The sequence below is a fragment of the Arvicanthis niloticus genome, chromosome 16, assembly GCF_011762505.2.
Source record: "Arvicanthis niloticus isolate mArvNil1 chromosome 16, mArvNil1.pat.X, whole genome shotgun sequence".
In the NCBI taxonomy this organism is placed as follows: Eukaryota; Metazoa; Chordata; class Mammalia; order Rodentia; family Muridae; genus Arvicanthis; species Arvicanthis niloticus.
Genome location: NC_047673.1, coordinates 8,920,775 through 8,943,838, shown reverse-complemented (window position 1 = coordinate 8,943,838; position 23,064 = coordinate 8,920,775). Strand labels below are relative to the sequence as shown.

General features: G+C 46.6%; 1 protein-coding gene across 2 annotated transcripts in view; it reads right to left on the bottom strand.

Moving 5' to 3' along the window:
- Dlgap2 (DLG associated protein 2) overlaps positions 1-23,064 on the bottom strand; it is a 735,414-nt gene that overhangs the window by 587,216 nt on the left and 125,134 nt on the right. The window lies entirely within an intron of this gene.

Below are 23,064 nucleotides of genomic sequence, written 5' to 3'. Positions count from 1 at the left end.
AAGCCACTCAGAGTAAAGCTCACATGCTCCACAAGACCAGGCATGATGGCCCTCGGCCAGCAGTGGCAGCTGTCCAGAGATTTCAGCCAGGACAGTAGTGTGACATTGGAGCAATGGATTCTATACAACTGACAGACGTGTCCCAGGAAAACACCAGGATTGTAACTCCCATCCTTGTGGACTTGGGGGACTTTTTCTCTGCCTTAGCCAATCTTCCTTCCTCCACTCTCTGAGAACACTTTGTGTTCAGTAAAGGATGCTTTTTATCCTAAATATAATGGGCTGTACAGAACAGCATAAATAATTTCTGACTCTGGGTAAAATCTACTTACACACACACACACACACACAAAAAAAAAACCAAATAAAATAAATAAAGCAATAAGCAAGTCTGAATCTAGTAAATGCTATGGGAAACGTGGGATTAGAGTTCAAAAACATATCTGATTACATTATATCTGAAACACTCGTCTAGTTAACTACTACATTGGGACACAAATCACAGCTTATGAAAACCTCATTCAATTAATCTTCAAGAGCATGGCAAGAGCCACAGTGTCAGCTGTAGCCCATGATCCAGAGTCTATGGGGCTGATGGTCTCCATCAACCAGGACTGTCCCCTGGGTTTATGTCTGACTCCTCCTTGAGAGCAGCCCTGAGACTTCAAGGCTTAGAATGTAGGAATACAGAGTTCCAATGGGTAATTCTTCTGTTGAGTATGGCCCTCCCAAGTGGGAAACTGACTTTAAACCCAGAAGTTACACTGGCGAGGTCTCTCCACGGTTGGCTCTGTCTCTCTGAGTCTGTATCATCAGAATTACCACAATGTCATCCTTCCCCTGGGTCTTGAACTAAGAGACCTATGCTTAAGCCAGGTCCCAAAGACCATGGTGTATATAGAAATGTCTAACCTGAGGACTACTGAGTTGAGGAGTAGTCCTGTCAGTCAGTTTATTGACATGTGACCTTAGAGACTGATCAATGATTCCCAGGGGCAGCCACTCTAGGTCAAGGTCTCTGGGTCAAACCACGTGGACACCTGGATCTGGAACACTGATAACTTCATTCTCAAGCTTCCTACTTCACCTCAGAGCTTTCCCAAGCTGCCACTACCCCCAAAAAGCCACCAGCACAATCCAGGGATCTCACTTTTGATCCCTTTGAAGCAACATTCCCTCCCTGACACAACCTCAATTTATTTTTAACATGCGAGGTAGCTTTCATTTGACCGCAAATAGGAAAATATAAGGGGCCTGAAGAAGTCATAAACAGTCCATGGTAGAATTCACCTTGACTTTCCCAAAGGCGAACGATTTGTGTTCAAAAATGGCGCCTATATCTAATCTTGACAGCCTCCTCCCAGCCTCCGTCCCGGGGAAGACACCTGCACTAAATCTTGGATACAGCCACAGACGCTCAAATGCCAGGCACACATCACTTCCTTGAAACCAGCTTAAGGGAACATCCAGGCAGGACTGTAATGGGTTTATTTCCTTCTCTCTGAAGGATTTACGGAAGGCAGCAAAGGAGAATGAAATTGTCTTGCCTGCCCGAAGGCACTTCAAAAGTTCAATCCTGCTCAACCTGACTATTCTTTGAGAGCATTTAACTGTTGAAGATAATTGGAATCATTATGCTCTGCTGTCCAAAGTCAGGAGCGAGGGACAACAAATTCAAAGACCCCCCCCCCAGAATCCCCATCAGCACTACCCAAGGTCTCAGAGTGTCCATCATTCCTCATTCTGAGGAGATCCCTGTTGATATCTATGCAGTGTAAGCTCATATTCTTCCAACTAGAGATCCGCTTCCTAAATAAGAACTCCAATGTCTCAATTATCTGAGTTCTACTTTCTCACTAGGTACCACCTTCTTAGATCAAAGACAAAAACATAACCCCACAGGGAGACTGGCACTTCTGCAATATTACCTGAAGAAGATTTAGATTTCATATGTCTGGTGACTCTGGCTGCATCGCACATACTCTAGGCTACACTGGCCATGGACTGGTGTTTAATAGTATAGACCTGAATGCATCTTTACTTTCAGGTGGTGATGCCAAGGCCCAGGGAAGACTCAGAACTCTGATCACCCAGGTGATACCTCTGGGCAGTTTTATTCTTGTCTTCTTCACTCAGGTCCCAGGTGACTATAACCTCTGTCTGTCTCTGGATACCAGAACATATGGCCTTCCTCTGTTCCCCCCACTGACATCTTTAGGGACAGTAGTCCCTAGAGAGTGAGAAGTCAGTGGTCCTCTGACCTCTGACCCTCCCATCACTTCTGAGCTTGAAGGGCCTCGAGAGTAGGGAACTCAGCAGTTCAACTGTCTGAAGTCCAAGTGATCTGGGGAAATCCTGCTACATAGAGTATCAGCCTCTCAAAGAGGACATGATAGGTGCCATGTATGGGTGGCTTAGAACATTTAAATGGCCTGCCACATAGTCTGCAGGCCTGAAATCTAAAACCAAGGTATGGAGTTATGCATCACTTAAAGGCTCCCAGAATGCCTATTTCTCTCTCTCTACTATTTATGGCTTCTGACACACTGGGATTATATCCCCCCAACTTCCATTGCATCTACATGGCCTTTCCCTATCTCTCTACATGGTCTTTCCTCCACAGGCATGTGTCAGCAAAGTCCTCTCCTCATGTGTACATTAATATGGCCTCCCATGCACACTTACTCATGGTGTTCCCTCCATACATACTCAACTCACATGGCCTTCCTTCCACGCATGTGTGTCCACACCCACATGGTTGTCCTTCCATCCATGTGTGTCCACCCCCACCTGGTCTCCCCTCTGTACATGTGTGTCCACCCCAACATGGATGTCCTTCCATTCATGTGTGTCTATCCCCACATGGTCATCCTTCCATTCATGTGTCTCCATACCCTCATAGCCTTGCCTTCACACGCATGTCAACCAAACCATCTTCTCCTGCATGTGCCTGCATGTCCTTTCTACAAACAGTCCAATTCAATTAGAGCTTACCTTATGGCTTCATCTACCTTTATTAAGTCTTCTAAGACCCTGTATCTGAATCGAAGCATATTGTGAGGTGCTTGGGGGAAAGAGAATTCAACCCATAATATGGTAAAACCCAGCAATTGGGGAGTTCCAGTGAGGAATCCTTGTGTCACCAATATCATTTATTGGCAAGTCATGGAGTTTTCTGGGCTTCAATTTGCTGCAAGATAATAAACCCAGGGCTTATTTCAAAATGTGGCCTAGACTCCCCTGACTACCAGGAGTCTGTTTTCTTACCACAACAGCATTATCAACCCCTTGATCTCTCAACCCGACCTCTGTGCTTTCTGATGCTCTCCCTCCATAGTGCCTTTGGGATGACAACATACTCGTTCCCATAGATACATCACTGAGAACCTGGAATGGACCACCCTTCTCCTGTGCCCATCTGCAGCAAACACTTGTTCTTGGATCTGCCCTTTTCCTTCCTGCTTCTGAACCATTCCACCTTGCAATTGCTGGTTTGAGTTCATATTTAGCTTCAAGCTTCCCCACCCTTGCTGAGCCCTCACATGGAACAGAAAACCCCATGAGTGGGTATCTGGCTGTTTGGCGACTCAGGAGTCAGTTGTGTTGGGTGGGTGCTGAGTAGAGCCTGAGAGAGGATGGTGGTTCTATCGACAGTCAGGGGATGAAGCATGGTGGTCAGAGGATGAGGCATGAGCCTTTGTGGGCCACTACAAGGTCTTACAGATACTGGAACCAGGACATTTCTGATGGTCTACTTGCCCTTCAACCCTCCACTCCTCAGCCAAATAACTACAGGGTATTTGAGTTCCCTGGCTGACTGGATCACAAGAGCATCTGCAATGGAGATAAGGGACTCCCTACCTATCCTTCCTTCCTCCACTCCTCTGGCTAGCTTCCTTCTGTCAATCTCTCACTATCCCTGGAGACTCTCAAGGATTCTGGTAGCCTAGCTCCAAACTGAGCCATGGGACTCAGCAAAACACTCAGTAGGAATCTTTTCCCTTGAAAACTAGGAACAGGGTGCTGGAGTGTTAAGGGCATGGTGTATGTGATGCTCCAAACCAGTCTGGCCCCAGTTAGAGTTACCATGTGAGGATGATCAGCCTCAGAAAGAGTTGGGGGTCCTCTGTTAGACCCCATTCCAGAACCATAAATATCTGCTGTCTGTGTGTTCTCTTTCCCAAGCCCCCTGGAGGACCTTGCCAAGTTTCTGAATCTACATCCTGATGACAGACAACCTAATATTCAGTCCTCTTGGAGACTACTGCTCACTGCCCCCCCAAATCCCCCCACACACACACAGACTAGAGTCTATTCTCCTTCAAAAAATTAGCACCTCTGCACTTACTCTGTTTCTCAGGAGAGACACAGTCCACTTCCTAATCAAAGAGAAGCTACGTGCTCACTCTGAAATACAGCTAGGGTGGACCAGGTGAGAAACTGTCACCCTGCAATTTAAGCCTGTGGGCTTGATGCACCCACACTCTGCATCTACCTGAGCTGTGATGGAGACTCACAACCTCTAATTCTCAGAAACTCTAGTATTTCTTTTCTGTTTCTCTTCCTGGAAATTCTATTATTTGGGCACAGGGATGAGTGGGCCTAATCACCATCCCCAGCCCGCCTCTCTGCTTTCATGTTATACTCTTGTAATGTTCTCCCTGCTTGATATTCCATCCCTCCAGTGCACTCCTCCAGTCTGCCCATCCTCTGTTAGGTCTCTGAGATTTTCCTTTCCGTATGTGTTACTCTCATCAGCTTCATCTTGGCTCCGGACACAGCAGAGGCTCTTCCCTCCCTGAGGACAGAAATATGGATGGCTCCTCTACTTTTGGCATAGTCTCTATTCTTAGTGACATCATGGCTGTAAAATCTGATGGTCCATGGTCCTCTATCTATCAAGACCCATGTATTATCATCTGATCCCCAACATTGTTAATATGGAATCAAGTCAACATCATACATTCGCAGTCTGGAATGAGTAAGAGACTGGGAGCCAGGTACCTATGTGGCCTGAATATTCTCAAGACTGCTAGGCCCACGGTGGGGGACAGAGGTAATAGCTGCCATCAAAGACAGCTATATCTCTGAGGTACAGAATGAGCCCCAAAGGTGAAAGGTGAAAGGTGGCCTCGGGAATCTTTGGGAGGTCCACTGTACATGGTATTTTGTCCTGTTTGTTAACCTCTTAAGACACCAATAGACATTATTTCCAAGTATGAACTCTTAGGAAGTATCGTTCTTTGCCATCCTCAGCCTCCTCTCAGACTTGATGTCCTTCCTTCATGAGCAGCAGGGCGCTGGGCCCAATGGGCCACTGTACTTGGGCATTTCTGCCAGTCTAAAATTTTGCAGTTTGTACAATAGATAAACACTGTGGTATTAAAAATTTGAAGCGACATTACACAGTTTAACATGCTTCTTAGTGGACACAGGTCCCAGAAATAACAGACACATTTTTTTAGAGTGTCAAGAACGTTAATCAGTATTCAATTAACTTTTCCCAACCAACCGAGCTATGAAGAAACAGCCTTAGGTTTCTTTTAGAAAACACGGCATCCCATGTCTCTCATGAAAGGAGACTCAGCAGCATCAGATTTCCACAGTCTCTGGAGATGCTGGTCTCCATGTATGCTGGTCTCCATCCTCCTCTCCCTCCTTCCTCTTGCGGTGCTAACATTGATGACTAGAGACTCATCTGTAGACCAGCCATCAGCAGGACAGGAGAGATGCTTACTTCAGGATTTCCCTGTGCGTCTCCACATGCCTCCTCCATGCTCGGCATGAGACGGGTAAAGACCCTTGCCTTTATCATTATAAGCAGTTATATGTGCACCAGAACCATTTACAAAATTGCAGCCTCTGAGTTGGGTGTGGGTACTGAGGGTGGGCTGCCTGGGTAACATCCACCTCTTTTTCACTTACAAGAATGCCAACTGATTCAAGACTCTGCCTCGGTGCTCAGCTCAGGGTGAGAACACTCCTTCAAAGCAGACTAAGGGATATGAAGACTGGAACAAAAACTGTCATCTGGGGGAAGGTGCAGTGTCTCAGCATTAAGTATTTGACTCATATGTCATTGTTCTCACGCAGGGGTCATGGGGATCAAAGCGCCACAGCCTAGCACACAAAGTAGGGCCTGATAATGGACCAGCTGCCATCAGCATCCTCGTCTGTACCATCTGTGAAAATAGGCCCGATTCAGGGACAAAACAGCTCAAGTCAGTGGTGAGTGCAGTTTACCACAAAGAACTCAAACCTCAGCCTGTACCCATGCTACTTACACATACATGGATCATGCATACAACCATACAACTTCCTGGTCCCCCACCAGGGCCTGGAGCTGAATTTCACATTCCCTGATGATGCTGCAGTAATATTACAGGAAACAGTTTGAGAACATATTCCTGCCAGCGACATCTGTCCATCAGTGTCTCATGCATCGGTTGTCCCATTAGAGTTCATGCAATAGAAACACCAGGTCAGGCTGACAGAGAACAGACAGCAGAAAGGCTGTGCACAGAGAAAGCAATCTCGATGTGCTTCTGTGACCTGAGGAAAGACAGAGGGCTTCTCAGAGGAGTAAAAAAATAACAGTATTTCTAGAGCAGATTGCAGTAACAATCCTTAGCTTAGGGGTACATGATATCCCAAAGGGCAGGGGTAATGTGAACAACTGGAAATATAGCTGTAGGCCTATGGCCCCGTCAGGTCCCTCACCAGCACTGGTAACAACCCCTATTTGCGTGGATGGTCTACTGCTGCCTCCTCAGCCCTAGATGAATAAGTCATGCTGATTTGGTGCTGTCAGGTTCTAATCACCTCTGGTTCATACACATGCATGCTTCAAATGAAAAGAGTCCTAAGAATATCTAGGAAACTGGGAGGAGGAATCAACACATCTAGGTTCAGGCACAGAACCCAAGAATGCAAACACACATGAACACCATTAGGCTGCACACCCGGCAGGGCCAGCCTCCACCAGCGCCAGCACTCCCAGAACGAGCACAGCTGGACTGCAGCTGCCCCATCCCTCCCCAGACACAAGCAAGAGACAGGAAATGCTCCTTATCATCATTTTAAGCAGAACACCTTCTACAAACACGTTCTCCTGCTAAAACTCCCACTCTGCTGTTGGCAGGCCCCGCTTGCTAACAAGTGACTCCCATGAGTCCTTAGTGGCCTCACAGTTAACGGGGGGGGGGGGGGGGGGGGTGTCATTCGAGGATCACAAGACAGTACAAGAAAGCTTCTGCTGTGAGTAAAAACCAAACCTACACTGACCAAACAGAATTTCTGTAAGAAAGAAATAAGACATTTAAAAACAATTACTACCAACACTTCAGAATTCTAGAGATGGTGCAGATGATGTTTTTATTGTCATGTTAGGTTTTTCTGTTTGTTGTTGCTTTTGAGACAAGGCCTCACTATGTGGCCCAAAATGACCTTGAACTCATAATTCTCCTGCCTCAAATCCTGTAAGGGGTGGGAGGTGGCTAGAACAGAAATAAGGCTCAATATTCAACAATACTAGGTGTTTGTGTCTGATTAGAAAGTAGGATGTTACATTCACAGAAGCAAAACCCAAGGAACAAGAATGTACCTTTGGAAGTCAAACTCAACCAACTTTCAAGAAAATAAAATGCAAAAAAAAAAAAAAAAAAAAAAAAAAAAAAAAAAAAAAAAAAAAAAAAAAAATCCAAGACATTATCTTAGAATGTAGAGAGGAAAATATACTATAGATTGACCAAGAGGGGGAAAAAAATTAAACAGAAATTTAGTTGTGGCACTTTCTATCTCACAGTGGGAGAGCCTGTTCTCTCCCATGAGCACAATGGTGGACAGGCCAAGCAAGCTAGCCTGAATGCACAGACACGTGGGAAATAGATTCAGAACTTAGAAGCCCACAAGAACTCCGAAAACACCCAGTCACATCTCAGTGACTAACTCAGTACCCCACAGTGAAATGACCAGGAGGAAGGCTCCAAACACACCCACAGCCTAGAACATAGACGGTGCGGAGCAAAGGAACAGAGGAGCGGTGCTCTGGAAAGTAAGAAGGGACCTCTTACTTCAGGCTATTCATGAAAGAAGACAGCATCAGATACATGAGGTAAGAGCCAGGGCTCCCTAGAATGGCCCTGCCTCTGCTGTTGGAAAGCTAGTGAAGAACACCCTGCACCATTGTACAGGGAAAATAGAAAGGAAAAAAAAGAAGGCGGGGGAAGCCAAAAGGACTAGGCCATTATCAGAGAGTAATGGGAAAAGGCATGCAGAACAAGGGCCACCTAGCAGAGGAGGGGAATCCTTTAAACACTGGCTTACCCAACCACGAGGTAGAGCTGGGTTGGCTATGGAGTGGAAGCAAATCCCCCAAACAGCACTGGGGAACACGCCTAAGAGCATAACGCCAGTCCCTTAGGACAACGGATGCTTACAGTATGCATATGTGTAAGCCGGACACAGTTAAAACATGAAGCTGGCAAGTCCCCACAGTGACTCCTACGGAGCTGAAGATGAAGTACCATGTGCCCTTCAGAACAAACAATATTGAGCCTTAGAACAGAGGACTTTAGGTATTTTCAGAAGATCCTGCTGCAACCAGTGTCTGCCCTGAAGCTGGCATGTTTGCCTTCCTGTTCAAAACACATGCCCAGCAAATTCAGAAGAGCGCTTTGGAAGACACTGAGACACAGCCTGGGTCAGAGCCAGAAGTATGTTTAAGAACCTCCAGTTTGGCTATGATATCTAAGATGGGGCCTAGGGTCCACCCACCCCATGCACCCTTCTTCTATATGAATCTCCTGAATGCATGCTGGGCTGAGCAAGGGACTCCTGTCATAAATGCAATAGAACCTGGGTAAATGCTTCACATATCACCTGGCTCATCCCTTCTCAGTGGTTACATCAGGGTCAACTATTGCTATAGTGGGATCATTCACCCCCACACATAGTAGGGACTCTGTTCTGACAGCACGAAAGGAGACAACCATGGTTTAGAATCTGCTACCAAATATGACCTGCTTTTTTGTTTTATTTCTGTTTGTTGTTTGTTTTTTGAGACAGGATCTCTCTGTGTAGCCCTGGCTGTCCTGGAACCTGCTCCACAGACCAGGCTGGCCTCCAACTCACAGAGATCTGCCTGCCTCTGCCTCAGACTGGGATCAAAGGTATAGACCACCACTGCCTGGTTCACTACTAAATATGAAGGGCACTTCATTGTCCAAACATCTTCAACGTACACACGTTTCCTTGGGCTAAAACACTTCCTACGAACTCTGCAGAGCCAACAGAGAGGTGTGCTCATGCTCTCTCTCTCTCTCTCCCTCCCTCTCTCTCTCCCTCCCTCTCTTTTTCTCTCTCTCTCCTAGTTTCTATTTATCTATCTATCCATCTATCTCTTTCTGTGTATGTGAGTTTTTCTGTTTGTCTCTCTGTCTAGTCTATCTGCTTCTCTCTGTCTCTGTCTCTGTCTCTGTCTCTCTCTCTCTCTCTCTCTCTCTCTCTCTCTCTCTCTCACACATACACACACACACATACACACACACACACACACAACCCTGTTCAACCCCAGTTGCTATAACAACACATAATAGGCTCAAGATTAAACATTAGTGAGAACGTCTTGAAGCTCTGGAAGCTGCAAGTCCAAGATCAAATTCCAACAGATTCTGATGAGGAATATGGACATTCATGACATGCATACACCTGTCCCCTCAGGTGAGAAATAAGATTATTGATCTCTTTGTTTACTTATGAGGACACTGACCACAGAATGAGCCTGTCTTGCGGCTTCACCAACTCTAGTCACCCCCTCCACACACTGGGAGCTAGGGCTTTAAAACAAGAATATGGTGGGGTTACAAACTTTTACTGATAGTGCTAGTTACACATTTTAAAGACCTAAAGCCATGTTGGACAAAGAAAGACAGATCAACCAATCAATAAAATCAAAAACTAAAATCAACAAAATATCAACAACCAATAAAGAACAGAGTTGAACTTCAACTGACCAGACAGAGCTGACTGTTCTAGTTCCTCTGGCATTCAAAAGACCCCTTTTAATTTCCAAAGCACAATCTTCATTGCAATGGACCATACACCTCAGGGTGTATCAGCAAAGACAACACACGGTGCCCTCCTATTCCAGAGAACTAATGTGGGCATCTAGAAAAACATGTGGGCATCCCCTCTGCAAGACAGGAAGCTCCTCCAACCTCCATCCAACCTTGTCAGCTCTGACCCCACCCTGTGATTTCCTCCAGTGCCCAGACAGACCTTGTGGAATGCCCATACAGATCACAGGTATTACGGTTTGGAGATGAATTGTTCCCCTACTGTCTCTTGTGTTTGAACACAAGATTCATACCTGCTGCTGTTGCTTTGGGACATTCTGAAACCTTTGGATGTGGCGCTTAGCTGGAGAAATTGAGTCAATGGTGCCTGGCTCGCCCCTGCCCCTGCCCCTGCCCCTGCCCCTGCCCCTGCCCCTGCCCCTGCCCCTGCCCCTGCCCCTGCCCCTGCCCCTGCCCCTGCCCCTGCCCCTGCCCCTGCCCCTGCCCCTGCCCCTGCCCCTGCCCCTGCCCCTGCCCCTGCCCCTGCCCCTGCCCCTGCCCCTGCCCCTGCCCCTGCCCCTGCCCCTGCCCCTGCCCCTGCCCCTGCCCCTGCCCCTGCCCCTGCCCCTGCCCCTGCCCCTGCCCCTGCCCCTGCCCCTGCCCCTGCCCCTGCCCCTGCCCCTGCCCCTGCCCCTGCCCCTGCCCCTGCCCCTGCCCCTGCCCCTGCCCCTGCCCCTGCCCCTGCCCCTGCCCCTGCCCCTGCCCCTGCCCCTGCCCCTGCCCCTGCCCCTGCCCCTGCCCCTGCCCCTGCCCCTGCCCCTGCCCCTGCCCCTGCCCCTGCCCCTGCCCCTGCCCCTGCCCCTGCCCCTGCCCCTGCCCCTGCCCCTGCCCCTGCCCCTGCCCCTGCCCCTGCCCCTGCCCCTGCCCCTGCCCCTGCCCCTGCCCCTGCCCCTGCCCCTGCCCCTGCCCCTGCCCCTGCCCCTGCCCCTGCCCCTGCCCCTGCCCCTGCCCCTGCCCCTGCCCTGCCCCTGCCCCTGCCCCTGCCCCTGCCCCTGCCCCGTCTCCACTGTCTTTACTTTTCCCAGATGTGAGCCACCAACCCCTCCCTCCTGCCTCCACAGCCTCAAGCCCTTCCCACCTTCATACTTTCTCTCTCACAATGGACTGTACCCTCAGACTATCAGCAAAAATAAATCTTCCTCTTTCAAGATGTTTCTTGTCAGGTGTTTGGTAACAGTGACTAGAAAAGTGACCAATACAAAGGCCAGTGGAAACATTGGTTAATTGGTGTAAAAAATAGTTCTGCGTAAAGACACACCTCCATCTACCACTGCCTGTGATCACATGGTCAAAATGTCAGCACAGCGGGGCAAACCAGGCTCTGTCCACTATTACAGAAAAGGGACACTGAGGTGCCCATGACTCCCAACAGCCACAAAAGAGCCTCTGCCATGCTCTCACTTCATAGAATGCTATTTCCTATCACAGAAGTGACACATCTTCAGAGAAGCAGGATTCACAGAATCCAAGGCAATGGCTTTCTCTAAGGTACCAGGTCAGAATGTTCAATTCTGCCTCTGAAAAAGAGGTGATTTTCAAGGCAACTATGTGTCCTGAGAGTAGGGTAATACTTTCTTCCATAACCGTGTGCTTCTACGACACACAAGTGGCTGGCCTCACAGATCTTTAATGCAGGCATTCAGGGACCCACCATCCCATACCTCCTATAAAGAACTTGCGGTCTGAGAAGCATGAGCAAAGGGGTCTTGAGGATGCAAGCAAAGCAAAGCAGCAAGCTTCAGACTAACTTCCTGGTCAGAAATACCTTCTTTCCCCGCAGCAATATCAATCCCTCTCAGCCTGGGACCTCTCCCTCCAAGGGCACCACTCAGTCCTGGATATTCCCTATAAACAGAGGCACAACCCTGACATACATCCTGCAATTAGAAATACAATCCCACAGGTTTTCCCAGCAACCCTTCAACACACCCACGACCCTGCTGCCCTGGGGCACAGATCGGCAGCTTCCAGCCAATCAAAATACTCTGGTCATCCACCAATGGGCCAGCAAAAACCAATGACCTCATCCATAGAAGAAGCCCATCTACATCTCAGCAATAAAATCAGAAACTCATCTGGGCCCTGGTGGGTCAAAAAGCCAGAATTAACCCAAGGAGAGACAGGAGAAGTCATAACTAATTGTTGTCACCCTCCTGTCCCCTGAAGTACTAGTCATGTACTCCTCTGGGCATGGCTTACCTAAAGCCCTGGCTTAAGAGACTTACCTGTGTCCTAACCAGAGCCTTTAGTCACACAGTATCTTTCCTTACATTCAGCCTTGAGTCTAGAGCACTGTCCAATGGAAAAAGGCATTCTGCCTTCAAAAGTCAGACCCAGGACACTCTTTGCAGACCTGTCTTCTACCTATGCAGACTCTACATAGCAAGAACTTCCAAAGTCAACCTGCTTACTACCATTGTCTAAGAACTATCGTAATCCCTCTTACAGGTGCAAAAGAACCAAAAACCCCATAGACACGTCCCTTCTTATGAGACAGCATTAAAGGAATTTTACAGAAGATTTCTTTTCCGGAGCTTAACAGTAGCAGAACTCAGTGTGTAGTGATTCCAGATGGCAGTGACACAGACCTGAGCTTCGAGAACCACAGACAGATGAAGTCAAGAGGCTGTTTTCCCAAAAACAGATGCGAAATAACAATTCAGATCATGAGAGAAGTCCAATGTCTATTCCTCATTAAGTTCACTAGAAAGGGCAAGGCCACCAAAAGCACTGTCCTCGAGTGAGGTCACCACCCTGGCCAGCCCCACGTCCTCCTCCTCCAGTTACCCATAGCACATTCAACCAGGAGTTAAAGATTGGAGACCACAAGCTGCAAATACCACGTGGCTTCAGAAACTCCTTGGCTCTTGTGGAAGCCATGGTGAATAGTTTAAGAAGGTTTTAAAATGCTGAATTTTCACCTTACAAAATGAGTAAATCCTGATCCTCACACCCTTCACACACCTGAAGCAGTCCTTACCAGAACCAAGGGACCCCTGCCACATCGCCAGTGATCCCTGGGTAGTTAGGGATCCACACTTAGATACTCATGCTTGTGCAGCAGACATGTTACCAACTGTGATGGTTTGTATATGCTTGGCCCAGGGAGTGACACTATTAGGAGGTGTGGCCTTGTTGGAGTAGGTGTGTCACTGTGGGCGTGGGCTTAAGACCCTCACCCTAGCTGCCTGGAAGCCACTATTCTCCTAGCGGCCTTCAGATGAAGATGTAGAACTCTGAGCTCCACCTGTACCATGCCTGCCTGGACACTGCCATGCTGCCACCTTGATGATAATGGACTGAACCTCTGAACCTGTAAGCCAGTCCTAATTAAAAGTTGTCCTTATAAGAGTGCCTTGGTTATGGTGTCTATTCACAGCAGTAAAACCCTATGACACCAATCAATGTATCTCCCTGCTCCCTTGTATGTATGTATGTATGTATGTATGTATGCATGCATGCATGATGCATGTATGTATGTATGTATATATGCATGCATGCATGTATTCATGTATATATGCATGTATGTATATATGTATGCATGTATGTATGTATGTATTTTTGTGGTTCTGGGCCCAATACTGACTATGTAAATGCTCTTTCACAGCGCCACATCCTAGCCAGGACTCTGAAACACTGAAAGGTTCTTTTCACCACTGGGGCCACAGTAGGCAGTGCCCTAGTCTGGAGGCTGAAAACCACAGAGCTCTGTGCCCATTTCATTGCAAACCTCCAGCCCATGTGGGACTGAACCACAGTATCCTCACTTGAAGCACCACAGGAGAGTGAAGGATCAAAGGAGTCTCAGCCCACACGTGAGACCGAAGGCTCCTATACAAGGACATGATATTCTAAGCCATGAGGGAGAAGCACCACCCTGCAGGCTGCAGAGGAAAAGAACAGGGAGCCACAGAGGGCACATACAGCTTCTGTTGCAAATACACTGTGGGGAGATTTCTGCTTCAAAAGCTGACTCTTTAATAAGAAAATGCCTAGCCTCCACAGTAGATGCCTGCATCTCCCTGGGCTTGTCAGTTTCCATGGGAACCCCACACTCTAGGACATCTGGGTACCACATCAGCCTTCGTCCTAGTTAGGGATTCTATTGCTGTGATGAAACACCATGACCAAAACAACTTGGGGAGGAAAGAGTTTATTTGGCTTATACATCCATATCATTGTTCATCACCAAAGGAAGTCAGGGCAGTAACTCAAACATGGCAGGAATCTGGAGGCAGGAGCTGATGCAGAGGCTATGGAGGGGTGTTGATTACTGGCTTGTCCCCATGGCTTGATCAGCTTGCTTTCTTAGAGAACCCAGAACCACCAACCAAGCCCCACCACCATGTCTTGGAGTCAATACTCTATAAATACTACTCAAAAGAACAGACCCATGAGAAGAGGTGTGTACCCTGCCATGAACCCAGAGTTCCTTCTGCCTGAGCAGACTGAGTCCTAGGAGCTCTCCCTATGGCAACTAGGATTTAAAAGACTCAAGGTAGTAGGGGGGCAGATGCCTGCCCCCTCAAGCACGTGGCCTTTCCTGTGTCCTCCCCTTCTCTGACACTTCCTACTTTTCTGCTGTAGAAAAAGCAGACAACATTTGCTCCATCTATTTAATTAAATCTAATTAAATTTATTGGCAGTAAGAAAACCTGATGCACAAAGAATAAATGCCCAAGATAAATCACGAGTTGTGTGCCGAGTGAATGGATCGTCTTGGCACAAGAGTCTCCAGGCTGGTTTTATGGCCAGTCTCCTTTCTTGAGTAGAGAGGACAAGAATCAGAGAGCCTGGGGATTTAAGAAATACCACTGAACTCACAGAATGGCAAAGTAATCATGCTATCTGGGTCCAAGTGTTCAGGTGTACAGTCTGGTGGTCTCGGATGGGGTACTACCCAGGGCTCTGTTCCTGCCATCCGGTGGTCTCGGATGGGGTGCTACCCAGGGCTCTGTTCCTGCCATCCAAGGACACTGAGCCTCAGGTCATTGAGAAAGGCAAGAGTTACAGGCACCTGTCAAAGACGAAACTCTGACCGACCATGGGTACACAGAAACTTCACAGTTCTGCAGCCTGGAGGAGTTGGGCAGTAAATATGCAATCCACCATGTGCATAGGGAATACTGCAGCTCCGTGTGTGCCCGGCCTTTGTGACCTGTGGTGGAGCCCTTGACAGGGGTGTTATGTGCCTTCTGCATTAAAGAAGCAGGCTGGGTTGTGAGCTTCAGGCAGCCAGGTGTCCTGGATGACAGATGTTGGTCATTCCTTTCTCTGTAAGCAAATGTCTGCTTTCTCCCTCTGGGTCAGCAGTTCTCAGCCTGTGGGTTGCAATCCCTTTGAGGGTCAGATATCCTGCGTATCAGATATTTACATCACGATTTATAACCGTGGTAAAATTACAGTCATAGAGTAGGAATGAAATAATCTTCTGATGGAGAGTCAGCACAGCATGAGGAGCTGCATTGAGAGGTCAAAGGTCGCAGCACTAGGAAGGTTGAGAGCCACTCCTCTAGGTTTACTCCTTTACATCCCCCTGCCTCCCTCTTCTCCGACACCCACCATTCCACTATCTGTTGCTGCAAGCCTGGCGGTTGGTGGGTCATAGGGGTTCAGGCGGGATTTGTCCTTTTGTGACTGGCTTATCCCACTTAGCACAAGGCCATGGAGGCACATGTACACTGTGGTTTGTATTGGGATGCCCTTCCTTTGTAAAGCTGAGTAATAAACACATTGCACAGATGGCCATTCAGGCCTCTCCTGTTTCTTCACAAACAGCGCCACTATGAACACCGGTGTGCAAATAACCCAAGGCTCTGTTTTCAGGACCTGAGTAGCTACCAGGGAACAGGGGTGCTAGATTGCAACAGTTCTATTTTTAACTTTTACTTTCCTGTTTCCCACTGCAGAGGTATCACTGCAGATTCCCACCAACACTACATACAAAAGTCCCCCAGTTTCTGCACATTTCCCCCAAGTTGATGTGTAGTCTTGGTTTGGCTTTTGGTTTTCTGGGTTGGGGGTGGGGCGGACAGTACTCCCATGAGGTATAAAGTTGTGTTTGTCAGCCCTCTCAAGGGCACACTTACGCTCTCACAGGAACATACACCTTCTGCCATGACAGGATGCCCTATCAGACGAGGCCCTCCCTTCTCCCATCACAGAGGTTTCAGGATGCTCTCACGGTCTTCTCTGTATTCCTAGGCTGACCAACACTGTGACACATTTTAGAATTCTCATTGTAGTGTGGCCATTGTATTATAAGAATCCTTATTTATCACTAGTTTAGATGCCACCATCCTCAAAATTCTCCTGATCCCAAAGCTGGACACTTCTGAAGTCTCTCTCAGGTGCCTTCTAGGCTGCCGGGATGCAGGTCTCCCCACTGGTCTTCTAACTCGCCCCAGGCTTAGCCTCTCATCACACCCCAGTTCACAAGGGGAAAAGAGGAGCCAGGACAGACACCAGCTGACACTAATAACCGTCCCAGACAGCACAGGATTCCTTTGTCTTCCTGTCATACATCCATCTGGTTAATGGCCATATTGTTGTACCCTGCTTAGCATGTCACTGCCCACGAGGCGCTTGCCATTTCTTAGTCTCACTAGAGACCTTTGTCCCACTTTTTGTATAACTCTTGAACACGGGGGGGGGCGGGGGGGGAGAAACAAAGTGTCCCCTCTAACCTTCCCTGTCACACAGTTCTCAACACCTTCAACTTTCAAATGCTACCACCATAGCAGGCTGTGAGCTCTGTCCCTGACAGAGAGCCCTACCCGGGGACAGGGATTGTGTCTCACTCATACATTCCTAAAAACTTCATCTCAACTCTGGACACAGGTAGTCATACTTCATAAGCATCTGAAGGACTGGCTCTCTAGAGTGTGGAGACATGTAATCACATGATCCCTCCAGCACACAGGGAGGAGCTAGAGTAGGGAACACTGGTAGAGCAAACTCAGTAACCCTGACAGTCACTGTTGGAGGGACAGGAAGAAATGCTGTTGTAACCTGGAGTTGGAGTTGGAGCAAGGTCCCTCAGGGTCACATTAAAACATCTAGAAATATAGTTTATCTACCAAGGATATTTTTATAGGAGAAAGATCCTGTTGGCAGAGTCTAAGGTTTAGGGGAAGAAGACTGTTACAGTAGTCCCATTTTGAGGACCTGTGAAGGAGTCCATGGCGGAACAAGAGAAGATGATTTGTGTCTAAGGGTCATAGTGGGCAGGGAGAGAAGCAAAGATTGATGATGCAGGGACTCTCTGGAGACAGACATAAGACATGGTTCTGAGTGGGAAGGGAAGCAGTCACGTGGGATTCTCAGGGAAGTGATCCTGAAAAGAGCTGATCAGAGAAAAAAAACAGGAACAAGCCAGGGTGGTCTGGGTTTCCAACTTTCCAGAGGGATGAAACAGCAATTTCTGAACTATATATCCATGGGAGAACTCAGTATTCATGAGCACTGGATGCTGGAGTGTAATGGTTATTCATCCACACATCAGACAGAACACTCCTGCAGAAAACTCAGGCTGTGTGTTTAATCACGGATAGCGTCTCCTAATGACTTATGTCTTAACCTAAGTACACGAGGGACCTTATTCTAGACTTTAGTACAGCCGAAGAACCCAGGCAAGATAACCTTGAAAGTAGCCCCCAGACCTCATAGGACAATGAATGGCCTTTGCATCCTCTGTGGGATCCTAGAACCTCCCAACAGGCAGCCTGTGGAGATAGGCCAGCTGGTTGCTGCCACGAGAAAGCTATCACTTCCTGGGATGTTAAGCAATCAAGGTTATACATGATGGGAGATGGCTCCTCGAGCCATGATAGACAGCTATTCTTTCACAAAGAGAAGCAAAACAGAACTCATACTAGAAACATAGCAAGCCTCGCTCAGACAAGTGAATAATCCAAAGACAGAACACAAAGACCCTGGAAAACAAGGTTACCAGGCAAGGCACATGCAAGGAGGAGGACATACTTCCCAGCAGCAGCTTCCACAAACCTAGAGTACCTTGGAATAATCCAAGCAGTTACCCATGTGCTGAATGAGCAGAGACTTCACTAGAGACAACAGAGCATCCAGGGGAGGAGCCATAAGGAACAAGGTCCCAGGCAGAGAAAGAACCTGGGTAAAGAAGTGCATGGAAAGGTGGCAGATGACAAAGGAGATGATCTCCAAAACTGCAACACTGAGGAGATCTTTGTTCTATGTGGGTTTCACAGGAGATGATCTCCAAAACTGCAACACTGAGGAGATCTTTGTTCTATGTGGGTTTCACAGGTCATTCTCAACATCCCTGGGTGCTGGACTGACACAGAAGGGGCACAAGCCAATGGATCCTCGTCCTTCCTTTGAAAAGCTGCGTGTGACATAGTGACAGGTCAGCACTTGGAGGAATCTACATTTCTGGATGAATCAACTCAATGAAGCCAGGTGGAGTAGGTGGGTAGTGACTTCTCTGTTATAGTTCAGGTGAGAAGGGGATGAGAACCCTGGGTCACCCACGCCCATTTCTATGGATGGGTACACAAAGCTGCTCTGGTTGCAACTCTACTTGCAAACTGCAAGTTTGAGAAACAAAACTGAAAGAAGAACCAGGTCCCATGGCCAAAATGCCTTGCAAGTGGTGAAATCATGGGGACAAGTGTCTTACATAGCAAGAGACAGGAGGCATGGCCTAGCTGAGTTCCACTTTCAGAGATCTGTAGAGGACTTCTTCTAAGGAAGATGCCATGTGGAAATAACAGATCTCTACCCTAAAGTACTTAATGCTCCTCCAGCCCAGTGTACCCCTATCATGAACATCTAAGAGCAGAACAAGTATTTTCTCCAAACTTATGGTGAACTGGTAGGTCTTCAGAAACACTGAGTGAGCAGGGTCCCCCCTCTGTCCGATATAATGGGGATCACTTTGGTTCTCACTTCTTCTTCAGGGAATAAACTGGTCAACACAAATGGCTTCTGAATCCTTGGTAAACTTATAGACATCCGATTAACACAAGAACTAAACATAAAAGACCTAGTCGTGGTTTTCACACACCTGAGTCAACACTGATCAAAAATACCCTAGGAATAAGATCACCCTAACACTAAGTCTCTATGTGCCATTATGGAGGACTGGGACACATCTCAGACACGGTAACCCTAAAACCTTCCTGGAACTGTACCTCTCATTCCTCCCTTAAAGTTCAGAGTGCCTATATGTAACCTATTCACTTCAGAGCACCCATGTGTAACTCACCCACAATTCTCTAATTCTGTCTGTTCTAGGTATCTATGCGCTGTTTGATGTTCTGTAAGTTTAGGATATCTCCAGCCATGATCCCTTGGCATACCTTCTCTGCTGCCTGCTCTCATGTTGCCGGTAGCCTCTTGGTGTGTATTCTCAACTCAGGGAACATATTATCATCTACTTACTCGAAAATGTCACATTTTCTCAAGGAAAATGCAGGCAAAGAGTTCTACAAGTGCATACTACATCAGGAGTAAGAGAAGTCAAAGGAAAGGAGACAATCACAAATGCTGCATGAGAAAAATGACTTGCTGCTCCCAGGGGAAGCGTAATCAGGTTAATGTCTGACTTCTCAGAAGAACCAGGAGAGGAAGCAATAACAGCACCAAAGTGAGATGGCATGCTCAAAGTGCCGAGAGCAACAAAAATAAAACTACCAATTTAGAATCCCACACCCAGAAATGCTTTCCTTCAAAACTGAAGGCAACATAAAGCAAACACTGAATTCATGTGAGCTGATGTACCTTCTGAGACATTCTGAAGGAAATTCTTCACACAGAAGTAAATGAACCCTGTAGGCAATGGAAGTCCATGTGGACAGAGACGAGAATCAGTATTTAATTGATCACATAAAGAATAAATGTATTTGTCTCTTCCCACCTCTTAATGAATGTAAAGTGAAATTGTATAAGGTAATGTGTGGAGAATATTGCTAAGACTGTAATGCACAGAGATGGATGTGTGACATTTTACCAATGTCAGAACAAAGGGAATGCATATAAGCAATGCCGCTTCACTGCAAAAATGAAAACAGATGGAAAAGTGAAACTCTAACGAGGTATCACTGAGTTTATAACATGAAGATATGTAAATAAGTATGTAAAAAATACTACAGAAAAGGTAAAAACACAGAGACATGTAGGAGTAATGTTTCTAAATATGACTAGAATTAAGCTAGCATAAACCTAAAGTCATTGCTAACAAGATACAGACATTTTGAAACCTAGCTACATACAAAGGACTCAAAAGTAATTACTTACACTATAATGCTGCGTTATAAAGAATTCACTTAATCAAAAAAAAAAGCCATGGAAAGAACAAAGGAGTGTAAAAGACATGAACACAAGGAAAGCATTAAAAGCAGGTTAAAGACATCTCTGCTGACAGACACACTAAATGTGAATGGATTAATAATCAAACCAAACAGAAGAGACTGTCAGACTAGATTTGAAAACAAAATCTAAAGATTCAGCTCTATAGTGCCCAGAAGAGACACACTTTAGATAAATTTAAAGTAAAGGGAAAAAGCATTGTAACATGAGAAGAATTTAGATAAATTTAAAGTAAAGGGGGCAAAACACTGTAACATGCGAAGAATAGACACAAGAGAAGTGGGTGGCTAAACTGACAACAGACAGAATACACTTTGAAACAAAAGTGCTACTAGTAACAAAGAGGGCAATTTCAGTCAACTCAGAAAAGATATACGTCATTTATAAATATACTTGTATGCCCCGTCACAAAGATCACATGACTCCACTTACACACCAAGCAGACCAGGGAAAACCATGACACAGCGGTGGGCTGTTGACACAGAGGGTCCCAGTGAATATGAAAATAGGAACTCAGCCAAAAAAAAGTTCTCTCTGGAGATAAAGATTTCCAGTTGGCTGTGGGGGTGGCTGCACACATATCTGTGAACATACAGAAAGCCTATGGTGTGCACTTTTATTCCCTTTATGTATGTGCATTTCATTTTAACCTTCCTCAATGAAAATGAGTTTAATGGTATTTAAAACGTTTCTTCTGGGTATGAGATTTATCAAAAAATTGTTTATTTATATTATTCAGAATAACATTGAAATGTTATAAAAGCTGTTGTCCAAATTCCTGAGGCTGGTAGGAAAAAAAATACAATCCATATATACATAAAAGATATTTTAATTTTTTAAGCCATGAAGACAATGTCATAAATTTGAAAAGGAACAATTCAAAATATAACCTACAATCAGACATGAATTGTGATGAAACCACCCAATTAGCATGTCAAAAAGGAAAATCCAACTCTGAGGTTTGTAACATAAACAGACCCAGATAGAGTTAAGGTAGCCTCGTGGAGATCCTAGACTTCTGAGCAAAGCTGTCAAACAAGGAAAAGAGATTCCATGACTGGTAAATAATAAAAACCAAAATCAGTCATTAATCTAGACGTGGTGAAACGGTTAAGGCCAAAACTGTAAGATGCGAAGGAAGATGAGAAACTGATGCACAGCGCACGCAGGGGTGGGAATCACCACTCATCGCCCGGGCCATGCAACAGCAAGTCGATAGCGTTCGCAGAGCTGGGAAGGAGGAGCGAAATGCTCCTGACAGGTATCTGCAGACATGATGAAACCAAATCACTTCCATGCAAGACAGGTGCAGCCATTTCTTCCTAACTGAATCCAACACAGCACAGCCAGGTTCTCAGCCTAGCGCTTCGACTCTAACGATAAATAAACATGTAGAGAAAGGAGAAGAGGTAGATTAATATGGAGGGTCGTTCTGTAAATATAAAGCTAATTCTTAAAGGACTGTGGCGTTGCTATGGAAACGGGAGGGGGGACATCCAGACATAACTAATAATGGGGATGGAAATGGACTTTCTGATAAGGTTCCTTGCTCACAGTTTGGACAGAAGACAGTCTAATCAATTAACTCTTAACTCTGGTGTGAGACTAGAGGAACACCATTTGAAAAAGAGATAATGGTTCCTTGAGTTTTGCCCAGAAATGTGACTGTCCATGCAAAAAGGACAAGGGATCCACGCCATCGGTGCCTTTGTTGTTGCACAGGATCCTGGTACTAGAGCCACCATGTCTTTAGCTATCCAAGTCTTTTCCTACTATCTAGCAACACAGAAGCAATCGATAGGGTCGTGTGAACGTCCTTACTTACTCTGAGAATCACGGAGTACATAGTGCTCTGCTTGCATCCCCAACATGTCTGCTGCTATCACAGAACTGCAGAAATGACTGGAGGGTGGCGGGTGGGACCCGCTGGCAACCATGAAACCACTCCCAGATAATCACAGTTGTCTCAGAAGAATACAGACCCCAGACCCAGGACGTCCTATAATCCATGGCCTTCCCTTGTTCCTCTCTCTGACACTCTATAACACCATGGAAGAACATAGCAGTGGTGCTCAAACTTTTACACCAAGAAGCATAGACCAAAAGCTAGATGATGCCCAGGACACGGTGATGATAATATAAAGGGCAAAAGTGTCAGGCTCCTGTGGAGACTGAGCAGCCAGGATTGAGATGATATGGGGACAAGAGCAGGAAGTACGGAACATTCAGAGTTTAAATTTTAGATCTGGGCACCAAGAAACAGTTCTACCAACACAAGGAGTTAGCTATTGGCAACAGAGAGAGAGAGAGAGAGAGAGATGACAGATATTCTAAAAGAAAGACACTTCAGAGGTCCCTGTGGAAATGCTGGTATTGGAGTGGGTTAGAACAAATGCCCATCATCTGTAGAGCCATGATGTTTCAGACTGTGAACGTGCTGACAGACAGGAAGTCTGCTCCAGAAACACGTTCCAACAGACTGTGAAGGAGTCAAGAGCCAGAAAGACAGTGTCCAGAGAAACGAGTTTGGATATTCTAAAAAAATCCAGAGATATACGTGTTCTGAAAACATCCACATTTTTGGAGAGCAGAGACAAAG